Below are 17,617 nucleotides of genomic sequence, written 5' to 3' on the forward strand. Positions count from 1 at the left end.
TTTCCTCGCTCTCGCTTTCCTCGCTCTCGCTTTCCTCGCTCTCGCTTTCCTCGCTTTCCTCGCTCTCGCTTTCCTCGCTCTCGCTTTCCTCGCTCTCGCTTTCCTCGCTCTCGCTTTCCTCGCTCTCGCTTTCCTCGCTCTCGCTTTCCTCGCTCTCGCTTTCCTCGCTTTCCTCGCTCTCGCTTTCCTCGCTTTCCTCGCTCTCGCTTTCCTCGCTCTCGCTTTCCTCGCTCTCGCTTTCCTCGCTCTCGCTTTCCTCGCTCTCGCTTTCCTCGCTTTCCTCGCTCTCGCTTTCCTCGCTTTCCTCGCTCTCGCTTTCCTCGCTCTCGCTTTCCTCGCTCTCGCTTTCCTCGCTTTCCTCGCTCTCGCTTTCCTCGCTTTCCTCGCTCTCGCTTTCCTCGCTTTCCTCGCTCTCGCTTTCCTCGCTTTCCTCGCTCTCGCTTTCCTCGCTTTCCTCGCTCTCGCTTTCCTCGCTCTCGCTTTCCTCGCTTTCCTCGCTTTCCTCGCTCTCGCTTTCCTCGCTCTCGCTTTCCTCGCTTTCCTCGCTCTCGCTTTCCTCGCTCTCGCTTTCCTCGCTCTCGCTTTCCTCGCTCTCGCTTTCCTCGCTCTCGCTTTCCTCGCTCTCGCTTTCCTCGCTCTCGCTTTCCTCGCTCTCGCTTTCCTCGCTCTCGCTTTCCTCGCTCTCGCTTTCCTCGCTTCTCTCGCTTTCCTCGCTTTCCTCGCTCTCGCTTTCCTCGCTCTCGCTTTCCTCGCTTCTCTCGCTCTCGCTTTCCTCGCTCTCGCTTTCCTCGCTCTCGCTTTCCTCGCTTCTCTCGCTCTCGCTTTCCTCGCTCTCGCTTTCCTCGCTCTCGCTTTCCTCGCTTCTCTCGCTCTCGCTTTCCTCGCTCTCGCTTTCCTCGCTCTCGCTTTCCTCGCTTTCCTCGCTCTCGCTTTCCTCGCTCTCGCTTTCCTCGCTCTCGCACTCACTCTCGCTTTCCTCGCTCTCGCACTCACTCTCGCTTTCCTCGCTCTCGCTTTTCTCGCTTTCCTCGCTCTCGCTTTTCTCGCTTTCCTCGCTCTCGCTTTTCTCGCTTTCCTCGCTCTCGCTTTCCTCGCTTTCCTCGCTTTCCTCGCTCTCGCTTTCCTCGCTCTCGCTTTCCTCGCTTCTCTCGCTCTCGCTTTCCTCGCTCTCGCTTTCCTCGCTCTCGCTTTCCTCGCTCTCGCTTTCCTCGCTCTCGCTTTCCTCGCTCTCGCTTTCCTCGCTCTCGCTTTCCTCGCTTTCCTCGCTCTCGCTTTCCTCGCTCTCGCTTTCCTCGCTCTCGCTTTCCTCGCTCTCGCTTTCCTCGCTCTCGCTTTCCTCGCTCTCGCTTTCCTCGCTCTCGCTTTCCTCGCTCTCGCTTTCCTCGCTCTCGCTTTCCTCGCTCTCGCTTTCCTCGCTCTCGCTTTCCTCGCTCTCGCTTTCCTCGCTCTCGCTTTCCTCGCTCTCGCTTTCCTCGCTCTCGCTTTCCTCGCTCTCGCTTTCCTCGCTCTCGCTTTCCTCGCTCTCGCTTTCCTCGCTCTCGCTTTCCTCGCTCTCGCTTTCCTCGCTTCTCTCGCTCTCGCTTCTCTCGCTCTCGCTTCTCTCGCTTTCCTCGCTCTCGCTTTCCTCGCTCTCGCTTTCCTCGCTTCTCTCGCTCTCGCTTTCCTCGCTCTCGCTTTCCTCGCTCTCGCTTTCCTCGCTCTCGCTTTCCTCGCTCTCGCTCTCGCTTTCCTCGCTCTCGCTTTCCTCGCTTTCCTCGCTCTCGCTTTCCTCGCTCTCGCACTCACTCTCGCTTTCCTCGCACTCACTCTCGCTTTCCTCGCTCTCGCTTTTCTCGCTTTCCTCGCTCTCGCTTTTCTCGCTTTCCTCGCTCTCGCTTTTCTCGCTTTCCTCGCTCTCGCTTTTCTCGCTTTCCTCGCTCTCGCTTTCCTCGCTTTCCTCGCTCTCGCTTTCCTCGCTCTCGCTTTCCTCGCTCTCGCTTTCCTCGCTCTCGCTTTCCTCGCTCTCGCTTTCCTCGCTTTCCTCGCTCTCGCTTTCCTCGCTCTCGCTTTCCTCGCTCTCGCTTTCCTCGCTCTCGCTTTCCTCGCTTTCCTCGCTCTCGCTTTCCTCGCTCTCGCTTTCCTCGCTTTCCTCGCTCTCGCTTTCCTCGCTCTCGCTTTCCTCGCTTTCCTCGCTCTCGCTTTCCTCGCTCTCGCTTTCCTCGCTTTCCTCGCTCTCGCTTTCCTCGCTTTCCTCGCTCTCGCTTTCCTCGCTCTCGCTTTCCTCGCTCTCGCTTTCCTCGCTTTCCTCGCTCTCGCTTTCCTCGCTCTCGCTTTCCTCGCTTTCCTCGCTCTCGCTTTCCTCGCTCTCGCTTTCCTCGCTTTCCTCGCTCTCGCTTTCCTCGCTCTCGCTTTCCTCGCTTTCCTCGCTCTCGCTTTCCTCGCTCTCGCTTTCCTCGCTTTCCTCGCTCTCGCTTTCCTCGCTCTCGCTTTCCTCGCTTCTCTCGCTCTCGCTTTCCTCGCTCTCGCTTTCCTCGCTTCTCTCGCTCTCGCTTTCCTCGCTCTCGCTTTCCTCGCTTCTCTCGCTCTCGCTTTCCTCGCTCTCGCTTTCCTCGCTTCTCTCGCTCTCGCTTTCCTCGCTCTCGCTTTCCTCGCTTCTCTCGCTCTCGCTTTCCTCGCTCTCGCTTTCCTCGCTTCTCTCGCTCTCGCTTTCCTCGCTTTCCTCGCTCTCGCTTTCCTCGCTCTCGCTTTCCTCGCTCTCGCTTTCCTCGCTCTCGCTTTCCTCGCTCTCGCTTTCCTCGCTTTCCTCGCTCTCGCTTTCCTCGCTCTCGCTTTCCTCGCTCTCGCTTTCCTCGCTCTCGCTTTCCTCGCTCTCGCTTTCCTCGCTCTCGCTTTCCTCGCTCTCGCTTTCCTCGCTCTCGCTTTCCTCGCTCTCGCTTTCCTCGCTCTCGCTTTCCTCGCTCTCGCTTTCCTCGCTCTCGCTTTCCTCGCTCTCGCTTTCCTCGCTCTCGCTTTCCTCGCTCTCGCTTTCCTCGCTCTCGCTTTCCTCGCTTCTCTCGCTCTCGCTTCTCTCGCTTTCCTCGCTCTCGCTTTCCTCGCTTCTCTCGCTCTCGCTTTCCTCGCTCTCGCTTTCCTCGCTCTCGCTTTCCTCGCTCTCGCTTTCCTCGCTCTCGCTTTCCTCGCTCTCGCTTTCCTCGCTCTCGCTTTCCTCGCTCTCGCTTTCCTCGCTCTCGCTTTCCTCGCTCTCGCTTTCCTCGCTCTCGCTTTCCTCGCTCTCGCTTTCCTCGCTTCTCTCGCTCTCGCTTTCCTCGCTCTCGCTTTCCTCGCTCTCGCTCTCGCTTTCCTCGCTCTCGCTTTCCTCGCTTCTCTCGCTCTCGCTTTCCTCGCTCTCGCTTTCCTCGCTTTCCTCGCACTCACTCTCGCTTTCCTCGCTCTCGCTTTTCTCGCTTTCCTCGCTCTCGCTTTTCTCGCTTTCCTCGCTCTCGCTTTTCTCGCTTTCCTCGCTCTCGCTTTTCTCGCTTTCCTCGCTCTCGCTTTCCTCGCTTTCCTCGCTCTCGCTTTCCTCGCTCTCGCTTTCCTCGCTTTCCTCGCTCTCGCTTTCCTCGCTCTCGCTTTCCTCGCTTTCCTCGCTCTCGCTTTCCTCGCTCTCGCTTTCCTCGCTTTCCTCGCTCTCGCTTTCCTCGCTCTCGCTTTCCTCGCTTTCCTCGCTCTCGCTTTCCTCGCTTTCCTCGCTCTCGCTTTCCTCGCTCTCGCTTTCCTCGCTCTCGCTTTCCTCGCTTTCCTCGCTCTCGCTTTCCTCGCTCTCGCTTTCCTCGCTTTCCTCGCTCTCGCTTTCCTCGCTCTCGCTTTCCTCGCTTTCCTCGCTCTCGCTTTCCTCGCTCTCGCTTTCCTCGCTTTCCTCGCTCTCGCTTTCCTCGCTCTCGCTTTCCTCGCTTCTCTCGCTCTCGCTTTCCTCGCTCTCGCTTTCCTCGCTTCTCTCGCTCTCGCTTTCCTCGCTCTCGCTTTCCTCGCTTCTCTCGCTCTCGCTTTCCTCGCTCTCGCTTTCCTCGCTTTCCTCGCTCTCGCTTTCCTCGCTCTCGCTTTCCTCGCTCTCGCTTTCCTCGCTTTCCTCGCTCTCGCTTTCCTCGCTCTCGCTTTCCTCGCTCTCGCTTTCCTCGCTTTCCTCGCTCTCGCTTTCCTCGCTCTCGCTTTCCTCGCTCTCGCTTTCCTCGCTCTCGCTTTCCTCGCTCTCGCTTTCCTCGCTCTCGCTTTCCTCGCTCTCGCTTTCCTCGCTCTCGCTTTCCTCGCTTCTCTCGCTCTCGCTTTCCTCGCTCTCGCTTTCCTCGCTGCTCTCGCTCTCGCTTTCCTCGCTGCTCTCGCTCTCGCTTTCCTCGCTCTCGCTTTCCTCGCTCTCGCTTTCGCTCTCGCGTTCCTCGCTCTCGCGTTCCTCGCTCTCGCGTTCCTCGCTCTCGCTTTCCTCGCTCTCGCTCTCCTCGCTTTCGCTCTCGCTCTCGCGTTCCTCGCTCTCGCTTTCCTCGCTCTCGCTCTCCTCGCTTTCGCTCTCGCTTTCCTCGCTCTCGCTCTCCTCGCTCTCGCTTTCCTCGCTCTCGCTTTCCTCGCTCTCGCTTTCCTCGCTCTCGCTTTCCTCGCTCTCGCTTTCCTCGCTTCTCTCGCTCTCGCTTTCCTCGCTTTCCTCGCTTTCCTCGCTCTCGCTTTCCTCGCTCTCGCTTTCCTCGCTGCTCTCGCTCTCGCTTTCCTCGCTCTCGCTTTCGCTCTCGCGTTCCTCGCGTTCCTCGCTCTCGCGTTCCTCGCTCTCGCGTTCCTCGCTCTCGCTTTCCTCGCTCTCGCTCTCCTCGCTTTCGCTCTCGCTTTCCTCGCTTTCGCTCTCGCTTTCCTCGCTTTCGCTCTCGCTCTCGCTCTCGCTCTCGCTTTCCTCGCTTTCGCTCTCGCTCTCGCTCTCGCTCTCGCTTTCCTCGCTTTCGCTCTCGCTTTCCTCGCTCTCGCTTTCCTCGCTTTCCTCGCTCTCGCTTTCCTCGCTTTCCTCGCTCTCGCTTTCTTCGCTCTCGCTTTCCTCGCTTTCGCTCTCGCTTTCCTCGCTTTCGCTCTCGCTTTCCTCGCTTTCGCTCTCGCTTTCCTCGCTTTCGCTCTCGCTTTCCTCGCTTTCGCTCTCGCTTTCGCTCTCGCTCTCGCTTTCGCTCTCGCTTTCCTCGCTCTCGCTTTCGCTCTCGCTTTCCTCGCTTTCGCTCTCGCTTTCGCTCTCGCTTTCGCTCTCGCTTTCGCTCTCGCTTTCGCTCTCGCTTTCGCTCTCGCTTTCCTCGCTCTCGCTTTCGCTCTCGCTTTCCTCGCTTTCGCTCTCGCTTTCGCTCTCGCTTTCCTCGCTTTCGCTCTCGCTTTCCTCGCTTTCGCTCTCGCTTTCCTCGCTTTCGCTCTCGCTTTCCTCGCTTTCGCTTTCCTCGCTTTCGCTCTCGCTTTCCTCGCTTTCGCTCTCGCTTTCCTCGCTTTCGCTCTCGCTTTCCTCGCTTTCGCTCTCGCTTTCCTCGCTTTCGCTTTCCTCGCTTTCGCTCTCGCTTTCCTCGCTTTCGCTTTCCTCGCCCTCGCTTTCCTCGCCCTCGCTTTCCTCGCTTTCGCTCTCGCTTTCCTCGCTTTCCTCGCTTTCCTCGCCCTCGCTTTCCTCGCTTTCGCTCTCGCTTTCCTCGCTTTCCTCGCTTTCCTCGCTCTCGCTTTCCTCGCTTTCGCTCTCGCTTTCCTCGCCCTCGCTTTCCTCGCTTTCGCTCTCGCTTTCCTCGCTTTCCTCGCTCTCGCTTTCCTCGCTTTCCTCGCTTTCCTCGCTTTCCTCGCTCTCGCTTTCCTCGCTCTCGCTTTCCTCGCTTTCCTCGCTCTCGCTCTCTCCCCCTCCGGCTTTGTAAATGTGTTTTTTTAGGTCTCGCCTGAGCCAGCGCATGCGCTGCTCTGGCGAGACTTTTAGTGAGTGGGGTTCAGAAAATGCTACCATATGCTTTTGCGTGTGGCATAGAGCTTGCGGTTATGCGCGCGCTCCCGTCATGGCTCATTAAGTGCATAGCTCGCGGGCATCTTTCCAGCCCGCGATCACTTTCACTTTGACGGCCGCGTCGCGCGCGCACACAACTCTCATCTTCCATGCCATCACGTGTTATTTAAGAAACGTCTCCTATGTGTTTTGTTTTCATGATATCGGTGAAAAAATGTGTTTGCCTTGATGGAAATTCTATGCGTGTGCTGCAGAGCGTACACAAACCGATAGCTGTGGGCATTTCTCCTAGATGCTTGTCCATCTGTATCCATCAGGAACATCTGGTCACCAGCCCATGACTCGGAGCCGGCCAATGCTGGCCTAGTCCACTGCAGTGCGGGTCCGAGAGTCCGACCCCGTTGGGGCTTCACAGAGAAGCTAACGTATGCATTCATTCATTTAGTAAGTTATGTTTTATTTAATGCGTGCTGCATGAGTAAACTGCGCGGAGTCCACAGGAACAGGTCCTTCTGCTAATTAGTCTTGTTAACCCATCTGTGCAGCAGTTGAAACCAGGATATAAGCTTCTTTGGAAACAAATAGAACTGTTGCTGAGCGAAATTAATAATATAGGTTCAGAGGTAAAAGGCTGCAAAGAGCGCTTGAGGGGCTGACGCTTCACCCCTGCTGACTGCTTCTGACTGGCAACATGGAAGGGAATTCATTGAGCGCGTTCACTGGAGGGACTGACGGTCAGTCTTCTGCTCTCCTGTCTGCGCTGTTCTCCTGTCTGCGTGTGTGAGGGGGGTGAATCAATAAAGAAGGTACATTGAAACAACTTCCTGCTGCTCGGCCACACACCTTGAAGTACATTCGCCATAGAGGCATTTTCAAATTAGAAACTGCAAAAGTCAATGCGCTCGTCTTGCCTGTGTAATGCACAAGGCAGTGGAAGACGGGTGCAGGGTACATTCACCGCAGCAGATTGTAGGGCACAGCAATCCTGTGGGTCACGCAAGATTGGAGCTCGTCCAGGAATAATGTAACCGAGATCTTGATTATCTACAGTTCACCTAACTTTTAGATTTCATTACTCTCATCCCGACCACATAATGTACTATTTATCGCAGGATAATTTGTCTGAGGATTAATGTCCCGTGGCAGTGGACTGTCTGTCACAAGAGAAAGGTGCGCAAAATCATACGAGAACAGATGATGAAAATGTGGATCTCATGTTGAAAAGCTTTATCATTTGAGATTTTTTAATGGGACAGCCCTCCTCGTGCAGCACGTGTACAACCTAAAGTTCTCACGAGAATTATAAATGCTGCACAAGAAAAAGTGTAACTATACAACTTAAGCAACCCTTGGTTGGAGATGAAACCTAAGGATTAGTGGAAGGATGTTGAACTTATCATAACCACTGACCTTTTGTGTGGCTGACCACAATGACCAGGCAAAGAGAGCGAGACGAAGAATATTGTGGGTCATAGTAAATGGGTGTGCAAAATTGGTGAATTTATGCAAATATGACAAATATTCAGATTAAATAAGTTGCAGCATTTGCCAATTGCACAAAATCTCATCTAAATCACATTTAAAAGGTTTCACAAAATAATATTCCTTTCTTTTTGCCCAAATACTCTCTTAAAATTTGGTTTTGAGCTATTTTCCCCACACCTCCAATTTATTTGCCAAGACTTAGCAATTTTACGTTCATTGTGTGAAGCTTGCACAGATATGGAATGACTTTAAGACTTTATGACTTTAAGAAGTTTGAGGGGGTAGAACCATCGAAACTTTGCACACCCCTCACTAGTGAGCTCAATAACCAGTAGAAACAAGCATTGGAATAGCCAATAGCTCTCGCCTTTGGGACCTTATAAGTGTTTAGCCATGCAACACGTGATGCTGTTGCACCAAGAATATTGTGCTGGATAACTAAACGCTTATAAGGTCCCAAAGGCGAGACCTATTGGTTATGCCAATACGTTTTGGTTTTGTCAAACTTTATTATTGCGAGAATTGCAGGGTTCTCCACAGTATAAAAAAAAATGGCTAAAAGCATTTGTCTCAAAGCACACATTGTCATACCTGCCAGCACACATGGTGCCACTGTGTGTCACGCGATTTCGGTTCCCTTCACACGTACACCTGGTGAGGAGCCGAAATCACGCGGTGGCAGGGAAAACGAGCTGAAAACCACTGTAAACAGTGAATTTTGAGCTCGTTTTCGGAGGCTTTGAAGTGCAGACGTCCTTTAGAGGTGTGAAAACACCCCAGGACATCGGCACTAGCCCCAATGATCCTTTGTTATTAGAGAGGGGAGCTTCTTCTGTTCGAGGATTTTAAGGTGGAGTGGGGCCTTCCCCATGGCCATTTTCTACTCCATAGAGTGCTGATGGTGGCCATCAGACGACATTGGGGAATGGGCACCTCAGAACCCAAGCTCCACTATACCTGTCGGTATATTGGCACAGCGGAGGGGAAAATTAGGGTGGTCACGTGCCCCTATAGAGCAGTAGGAAATTACACCCTACGTCCATTGATTGTGTTAGGGGAACGCTGGACAGCAGACTTGGATATCACTATGGAGGATAAGGATTGGAAGAATACCCTAGCCAGAAACCCCAAGGTATCGAGAAAAAACGCTTTAGACTAATCCGTTTTTATGACCTCCACCGGCAATATCTCATCCCTGAGCTCATTAACAGATACTTCCACAGGTAGGACGCTGGGTGCCCACGATGTGTGCAATGGTACAGGAATGCTGCACATGATTTGGCCATGTCCAACACTACGCAGTTATTGGGATGAAGTCCTGAAAACAGTGGCAGGTATCACTGAGAGAACTGTTCCCTGTCTGCCGGCCCACTGCCTACTCAGCTTATTCCCCCACACCTCCAAAACAAGGATCACTGGCAGGTTCCAAGACTTATCTTTTATCCTAGCCAAACTGGAAATAACAAGGCGTTGGTAGGCACCTGGGGCCCCGAATTGAGACCTGGAAAAAGAACTAGAAAAATGGGCGAGCTGTGAGAGTAGAGTCTCGCTTAGGAACACCCACAGGGGGATTAGGCTGGATAGAAACAGCCAGAGCCTGGGAAGCCCTGGTAGATGGCATGAGAGACCCTGGGCCTGAATCGGGGAATCATCACTGCGGATACACACTAAACCAGGAAGCCCAACACCTCAGGATCCTGGGCAGAAGGCGGCAGGAGGAAACTCGGCTGTGTAACGAATATGCAACCTATACCATCCAGAGGGAGTGAGTGAACGAGATGGAGGATGGCCTGCAGGGAAGGCAGGACATTGCCCGGACACATTTTTAGGACTGATCCATTGTCCCAGATGTAGGCGCAGAAGTAAAATGAAAATGATACAACAGACCACTGGATAAAGAGACCTGGCTGAAAGTGTCCATAGCTAATATATAATGTACATTATTTAAAGTTAAAAGGTCTTGACTAGCGCCAGACCTCAATAAGGCTAAAGCATAGATTTGTGTAGGGGGGTGAAGGCGCAGAAGCCATTGTACAGATGTTCACTGTGAGGCAGGTTGACACTGCTTTTGTCATTTCCGATATTAGGTGAATATTGTAAGAGTTATGGGGTTAGGTTGCTGGTGAATAAAAACAATTGACATAAATGTAGGAGCCTGGGAGAATGATATAACTGGTTGGGTAGCACACAAGGAAAGATGACGGTCCTTGGTTTGCATGTGTCGTTTGGCTTGGTGGTATAACCATCTAGAGGACGTAGACAAGACGCTGTCTGGATTTGTACTGAGAGATGCCAGACTGCTACTGGAAGAGTAGATTCAGTCTCACGAAGAAGAAACGAGAAATGGAAAGAGTTCTGACATGTAACTTGCCGCTAGAGCCGTACTGGTATTCAGAAGAGAACTTGGAGATTAATGAAAAGGCGTGTGCCACTGCTAACCGATGTATCATGATACAGGGAGTTACATTATTGTGGCGTGACAGAAAAAACTGGGTCCTTTCAAAGCCTATTTCTTTATGAGCGCCAAAAAGAAGATTAAAGGCTGTCATTTGGGAAGTACAAACAGTCTTTGTATTTTGAAACGGCCTTAGCCAAAAGTGGATATTGAGAATGGGGAGAAGTCTCTTTATTTCGAAGGCATAAGAAGGACTTCCTAAAAGGATTATAATACTGAAGGATGTTTTTTTGGTTGAGTCAAGATTATTTTGTGATGGAATCTGTTATACCCAGGAAAGTGACATGCCAAATGCAAGTGCTTCCATTTTAATCCACCAAAGTCTTGCTTTAACCGCAAAAATACAAATGGGATTGGCCGCTGAAGTCTCAATGTCGAAATCTTTTTTTTTTTTTTGATTGCTTTGGATCCTAAAATTGAGTTTTTATTCTGCGTACTAAATAATGTGTTTTAAAGTAATCTCCTTTAACCTTTTCTTATTTTCTGGATGTACAGTATTAACTTTGCCAGTGTAGATGCATGTTTGTTGGTGTGTGCAAAGCATGTGAGCCATACTACACCTGCTACAATCTTGTGTTGAGCTTGGACGTTGCAAACTGTTTTTCTTCGGAGTAGAAGTTGCTTTTCCGCGGTGACTCGCGCTCCCACCTCAGATCATTTATTTTTGTACCGCCATTTGGTTCGGAAGTGCTTTCTCAGACCTGAGACCAGTGATCTACGAAAGACCTTTCTTTTGACTCCATATACCAAAATCCCCTTCAGGCACTCAAAACCGACACAGGGCTGAGTGTTCCGCTTGGCGCCAGGTCGCATGAGAATGAGGTGTGTGGGGTGGGTTATGAAAAACGAGCCTTTCAGTTTCATCCCAAATGCAACAGTAAGTTTTTGTGGTCAGGCCATCATTGGATATGTAACCTCTGTTTATACTGGGACCATAAGGATTCGATTAGTTCGGCCTGACAGGCTTTTAAAAGTAAAGGCTAAGGTATCTGAGGGAATGTTGGTGGCTGAATTATAGAATGTAGTACCAGGGCTCTGAGTCATCCACATACATGCCAACATTTTAGAAGAGGAAAGAGGGAGATTTTAGAAAATCGGTAGAATGTATTTCTCCCATTGACTTCTGTCGAGGCCTGAGTCGGACCTATTGGCATGTGTGCGACTAGCATGTGTGCTGCTGCAGGATAGGATTTCAGAAATTTACATATACGTTTTTTCCTTACCTGTCAGAAACAAAGAAAATCAGTCTTGTAGGACCCAAGTGAAACCCACAGCCAGTCTGATTGTACCAAAGACCTCCACACCTTGAACGCTGTGCAGGTATTGCCCCTCAAGGGCTTGATCTGGTCGAGAGTCTCGAAGTCGGGCCAGGCACTTGTCTTGAGAGAGCTGGGCTGAAAACCCTGACATTGCGTGAAAAATGCATTGACAGCTGCCATTGAGCTTTGTCCCCTGCTGTTCCCCGAGTTACCAAACCATCACCTTTGGTGCTGATGTCTGCTCCGAAATCCGTTTTGAAACCTGTTTCAACACCTGCTTTGATGTTGAGCGAACCAACCATCAACCCCACACGAAAAGAAATGTAGATGCTGAGCCTCTTAAAAAGAGAACGTTGACTTTTAAGGAGGCAATGTCAGAAGAACTGAGCATGTTTCCCATGCCTAAGAAACGCCACTAGAGGGATACTTTCCCAGTGCCTCCACATTTCCTTTTCTGGTTGCAGCGCAGTGAGTCTTGGTGTGAGACTCTCCCAGTTGGTACTGATGAGACTTGCTCCAAATAGGAGTAATCCGAACATGAGCACAACAAGCGTGACTGCTGGCTGTCATCCGGCTTCCTTGATGGGCCACTCAACTTCCTCCAACAACTGAATCTGGTGACTCACCCGCATCCCCCTCACAAACCGCCAAAGAGCCATTCTCAGAAAGGACTAATCCACAATCACCTGCTAAAAATGTTACCATAGCAGCCCTCTCTCTCTCTCTCTCCTTTAATCCGTGCTTCAGTGTCTAGGGCTCTGCCCTTCAGCTCAGCAATGCAGGCAATACACTTCTGTCTAGAAGAACTGTATCACAGCACCTATCTTGTGCCATGTCAAACCATGGGCAATCCAAAGTGGATCTCACTGGTTTAACCATTCACACTCTTGCAAACCTAGAATCCTACTTATATACACCCTCACTCGACATACATGCAGGGATGTCAGAGTAGGGTCTACTCTAGACATTACATGCATGTAGGCATCACACTTACACTCTGAACAGGTAAAAGCCTGTCCAACACTATGGATTAAAAAACTGTGTTGCTGACACCGCTCATAGTATGGGTCTCTAATTACTGAGAATGTAGTCTCATGTCTGCTAGAAAGAATTCTTGTGGCAAGCTCCTGATTTCAGAGACCTGCTTTTGTGGTCAATGTATGGCCTAGGCCTTGGCAAGCATACAGGATTTTGTGCGCTGGGGCCCAAAAAAATCTGGAACAGTTTCACATTGTCATGTTACAAAGGACAGGGGTACACACCAGTTTACCATGCAAGGGACATTCCTGTTCCAACACAGCTATGGGCCAAAAGTGCTTTGCTAACTGGCTCCTTGATGACGGAGCATTGTTGCCTGCTCCAGCTTCAGGAGAGCCACTCATCCCAGGAGTTCAGCATCAACACTCTGGTCTGGCCTGCCTTGGAACCAACCAGTTCAATAGATCCAGAGTAAGTACAGCCTCAATGCTTTCTGAGCAGGAGGGTGTGTGGTGGGGAGGAACAGAGTAACAGGCATGGTGTGTCAATTAAACTTCCTGCACGTTTCACATACTTCAGTTATTGCTGTAATCTTTACCACACCACTGTGTACGCATGTAGATGTTAATCTGCGCTGCCCTGCGCGGCAAGCATTGCTGACCGTGAACAAAAACAGTAGCCTACCAAGTTATTACATCTATCATTATTTCTCAGGAATATATTTAACATGTACACATCACTCCAGTTTTATTAATTTAAACCTAGCTGCAATGACAGGTACCCATACTAAATGGAGCAATATAAACATTATATTCCTGGAGTGCACAATTTTCTAAATGGACATGTATCCAATAGAGCATTTGGCTAACCCTTTAGGTATCGATTGGATAACTTTAAAATTAAAGTGTTGTGTGCACCCATTTTAGAGTAGTGCCCTCCTAGGACATGAGCTCAAATTGTGCAGTTTTCTGTGTTTTGCTAAGGAACTAACCACCGGCTTTAAGCCGGCACTAACTACCCAAGCAAAATGGAAAACAAATAAGTCCATAAAGGAGGCACATTTTGAAGAAAACTATTTTTTTAGCACCAATATGTGAATTGGACGCTAAAGGAAATATTTTGCTTGTGGCAGGTGTTTTATTGCCTAGTGTTACCTCAGCCATCTAAATAATGGCATTTTTTTATTTTTAATATGAGGAGTTAAAGGTTCAATAAGAGAGTACAGCGAGAATGCATCAGTCTATGTAGGATGGAGGTGAAGAGACGAAAGGCTCGCTTCAGCTTTGCTGGGTTTTTTTGTGTTGTACCTGTTTTCTGTGTGTTGAAGTAGATTCCTACTTGCTTCCATACTTGTTATGTCTGAAGGATTTCTTTGCTGCTGCTGGTTTTGAGACCAAGGAAGCCGGGGCTGCTCCTGCAGGTGCTGTACCTCTTCTGTGTGAATGAAGCTGCCCTTCTGCTGACTAGGCAGCACTGCTTATGCTTGAGGGAAGGATGCTCTATTGATGGCTGAGTTATATCGGTTCTGTTTGCAAGGAAGGCTTGCATTAATCTGACATGTAATTCCGCATAAGAATGTATGTTTCAGTGTTCGATGGAGACTTGCGCTGCTTCTCACTGTTACACCTCGTTGAATGAATCTTTTGCTGTTTACAGCCTGTTCCCTGACTGCTCTGTTTACTGTAATTGTGCTAGATTAGGGATTGAGAAAGCTTGCAGGTTCTAGGGTGAATATAGCCTCAATGTAGGAAATGTTAGCACCACTGCTGAGTTCGTTGTACTTGGTATGTAAGTCTTACTCTGTTGGCTGTACGGCGACTGCTTCAGTTGTGCGTTAAGTTGCGTCTGTTCTCCCCTTTCCAACACTTGTTTCGTGTGTGAAGGAGGCCATTGTTGCTGCTCCATACCTCTGATGGTATGAGCTATTGCCACAGAGAGAGGATGAAGGAAGAATTTGCCACCATTTTGCAGAAAGCAGCCTGGTTTCCTCGTATTCTCACAGAAATTATCCATGGGAAAGATCACTCCCAACTACCATGTGAAGAGGTCTTGTATTATCCAGTTGTGACTAGTTGTTAGCGTATCAGGCCTTAAAATTCACTAGTGCCATCAAGCTTCCCCCATATGATCAAACACCACCCACATCGCGGCCTGCCAACGGGTATTAGGACGTTGCAAAAATATCGCCATTACCTTTCCTTGAATCTTTTAAAAGTATGCTATCCCCGCCCAGGTTTTACAAGACTGGCAGTGTTTTGTTCCAGCATGTTCACTTCTCAGTGTCTAAGCGTCCCTTTGGTGTGTCATCAGCTTGGAAGCTGCAAGAGACTGTGGCCCTCTCATCCAGGAGTTAATCTAGGTGTTGTGGGTGCCGTTAGGTATCCCTGAACCTGCCACATTATTGTTCTTTGAGTTCTCTCAATGGAACGTTGGCGGTAAAGATGGCGGCGCCCGTGTGCTGCCTGCCACATAACCTTATCAAGGTCAGGGCTTTGCTCGGCAGCGTGTTTAACATTAAAAACGAATTTCAGAAGACCGCGGTTCTGTCACGTGCTTTGCCACGCCCGAATCCTGGATCGCGTGCTTTAGTGTGAGGCACCTGAATAGAGTGGTGCTGTAGCAAGCCGCCTTTTGAAATGACTTGGTGAGATCGTCTTCCATGAACACCCCCCTGCAAGGGCAAACTAGCAGAGAGCAGCTACGCCTCACCGGTTCCGCCTTAATTACAAGGCTCGTGTTTCATCTGACGTAACAACAAAGCCGAAACTCCAGAGGTGACCCGCCGGCGCTTGGAACTCGTCCACTGGAAGGCTTAGTCAGAAGCGTTCTCATGTGACTCGCGCTACTTGAATTGCAAAACCTGAACAGAACTATGACTTCCAGTCCTTAATCCTGCAGCGCGCCGAAAAGGTCCGAGCAATAAAGTGGTCACGAACAGCGAACCCTATTTCTCACTAAAAACCAGTGCTTTAAATGGGAAAAAATAAGTGCAGGTACTCATTAAAATGAGCTAGAGGTGTAATGAGGGGGCGGGGTTAGGGGCGGGGCTAAGTGTAAGGCATGATGAAACTTAACAACTTCTAGATTAGTTGCAGCACATATCAAAACACATGAGAAATGTGTTTATATAAACAAAGCAGTTTAACTCAAACAAAATGAAAAAGAAATGCGATATGTTAACATTTCCTTTTTTTGCAATAGTTGCACCTTCTACATTTCATACTGTTAATTGCTGTTTGGCACAATACTATATATTCTTGAGCACGCTAGTAGGAAGACTGAAAATACCCCCCCCCCCCCCCGTCGAACCAAAGCTCTTATGGCACCAAGCAAATGGAGCAACTCATAATGACCCTTCCCAGAAGATATCTCTTGTCTCTTCCATCAATCTATCCATTCATCCTTTCATCCTACCATTTATCTGCTGATCTCCGCCATTTAACCGTTATATGCTATCATCTATTCAGTCTTTCATCAATCGTTCAGTTTCACCATTCCGTCTATCCACCCTTCATATCTAAACCTATCCATCCATCCATCTCCAAACCTACCCATTCATCCTTTCACTCATTCATCTCTTTATCTACCCTTTCCCTCATCCATCAATCCTTTTGTTCATCCATCAACCCTTTCACTCCTTTTTTCCATCCACCCTTTCACTCACTCTCCTTTCACTCATCTATCACCCACCCTTTCATCCATCCTCCCTACCTTTCATTCATCCATCCAATCTTTCACTTATCCACCCATCATCCGCCCTTTTATCCAATCATCCACCCTCTTGCACTCATGCATGCTTTCACTCATCCATCGATCTATCCACCCATCTATACATCCACCTTGGTCACTCATCCATCCACTCACTCATCCACTCACCCATCAACCCACCAACCCTCCCTTTTACGTTATTTATTAATCTTTGTCACCGATCAGACGTGTACAAACAAAGTGCCACACATTTTCTTTAAAATACCTCCTGAGAGTGTCTTGATTCTCTCTCTCTTTCTTTCACTTTTCTCTTACAAAAACAGGCCCCCAAATGTAGGCAAACACACAAACATAAGCAGACACACACAAGACTCGGTATGATAAAAGCCATGTTACACTCTTCATCTACCATGTCTTTTTGAATTGCCACCAGGGCCGGACTGGCCGTAGCCTGATTGCCACTGCCATGATTACTGTGTTTGCAGAAATTCAGAGGATAGTGTGAGTGTGATTGACCGTGTAAAGAGGACGTTCTCCCACGAGGAAAATCGCACCCTCCCGGCACTCCGCTGTTGCTTTTTGAAAAATAATTATTCTTTCAATCACAGTGTTGGCCAATTTGTATTTAATTCTGTTACAAATTTCATGTAAATCATCTTGTGGTTCTGCAGCACTAATGTTGACGTCACATTGTACTTCGCATACACCTTCACATTGCTTTAGCATAAACCCCGATTCCAAAATCAAGAATATCACTCTTTGTAATCCAAGCGCTTGATACCAACGTGTGTATAATTCATTAAAAAAAAAAACAAAGTACATCGATGTACTGCTCCAGTAACACCTAGTTACCGTTAAACAATGGTGCCTTAATGTCACAATCATGCGTTCAAGTTCCTGACCACGTGAAATAACATGGTTTCCATTCACAGTTATTTTACATTGGAGACAGTGGCTCATATTTGCATTTTCTATTTTTTGTTTCCTTTCAATTCTTTGTCACGTTACACGTTCTTTTATTCCTTGTAATTGACACCACGTCCCGGCATTGCAGACGTCTTGTATTTTAGGTGAAGCGGTGTTCACTTTATTAACTACTGAGTTGCACCGGGTTCTCATTCACTTGGATTCTGATTTACGTCAGGAGCACTTATTTAAGTTCGGTATTACAATTAAGCGGACACACTTTCTTTCTTACGGGGCACATTCTTGTGCCAGACACCCGTTATTTTTCTACAGTCACCCTTGGGGCTGCTGAGTCACTCGTATTATGAACGTCAGTAAGACGCGTACTGTGGGTCGAATTCAGGCACCCTAAACATCAGGACAGGGACAACTTCATGCATTAAGCTTGTTTATACTTAAAGGAGTGTGATCGCAACCTTCGTTTTTGCAATGTGATTGACAGCAGAGGGCCTGAACGGACCCTGCTCCATCAAACACATCACAGCGTGATGGCGAGCACCCGGACACTATTCAAAGGAGCCCTGCTGAATAGCTCAGCTGGGGCTCAGATCCGGTCTACAGAAGCGGCGCCTTGGCTGACGGAGACACGTACCACTCCTGCTCACCAGCACATCCAATGAGCCTACCTTTTCATGAATACCGGTACTCTCCAGGGCAGTAGAGAAGTGCCGGTACTCAGAGTGATAATTCTAAGAAGTGCCGGTACTCAGTACCGGGGAGTACCGGCCCATTTAAAGCACTGCTAAAAACTGATAAGCGATTCACCCCGATCGGTGCCGGCTTTCGCACTGGTGGCGCCCAGTGCGACCATGTTTGTTGGCC

General features: G+C 49.6%; 1 protein-coding gene across 4 annotated transcripts in view; it reads left to right on the forward strand.

Annotated features, from left to right (window-relative positions):
* The window catches only part of VPS37B (VPS37B subunit of ESCRT-I), a 105,011-nt gene that overhangs the window by 54,322 nt on the left and 33,072 nt on the right, over window positions 1–17,617 (forward strand). For 2 of the 4 annotated variants that reach the window (XM_085636221.1, XM_085636220.1), the window contains exon 2: window positions 6,237–6,388. The exons of the other annotated variants lie outside the window; for them this stretch is intronic. The gene's annotated coding sequence lies outside the window, so the exon portion shown is untranslated. The remainder of the gene's footprint in view (window positions 1–6,236; window positions 6,389–17,617) is intronic. 4 annotated transcript variants of the gene reach the window in all.

The sequence above is a fragment of the Triturus cristatus genome, chromosome 11 (assembly GCF_964204655.1).
Source record: "Triturus cristatus chromosome 11, aTriCri1.1, whole genome shotgun sequence".
In the NCBI taxonomy this organism is placed as follows: Eukaryota; Metazoa; Chordata; class Amphibia; order Caudata; family Salamandridae; genus Triturus; species Triturus cristatus.